The sequence below is a fragment of the Penaeus monodon genome, chromosome 22 (assembly GCF_015228065.2).
Source record: "Penaeus monodon isolate SGIC_2016 chromosome 22, NSTDA_Pmon_1, whole genome shotgun sequence".
NCBI classification, from domain to species: domain Eukaryota; kingdom Metazoa; phylum Arthropoda; class Malacostraca; order Decapoda; family Penaeidae; genus Penaeus; species Penaeus monodon.
In genome coordinates this window covers 15,208,678-15,208,922 of record NC_051407.1, presented here as the reverse complement: position 1 = coordinate 15,208,922, position 245 = coordinate 15,208,678, and positions in this window count along the sequence as shown.

Below are 245 nucleotides of genomic sequence, written 5' to 3'. Positions count from 1 at the left end.
TTCAAAAAATAATACAAAAATCGCTGTTTCACAAGAGAATGACACAATACTTTCATCTTTTTTCATTTATTTTTTGCGAATATTAATTTGCCGAAATATAAAGACAATTTGGGTTAACCTCCTTTTTTTTCTTAATCCTGAAAATCTCTTTTGCATTTGTCTGTGTAATTTATTTGAATTTTTTGACACTTACATTATTATTATTATTAACTCAAAGCGTCAGTATAAAACCACGCAACACTGAA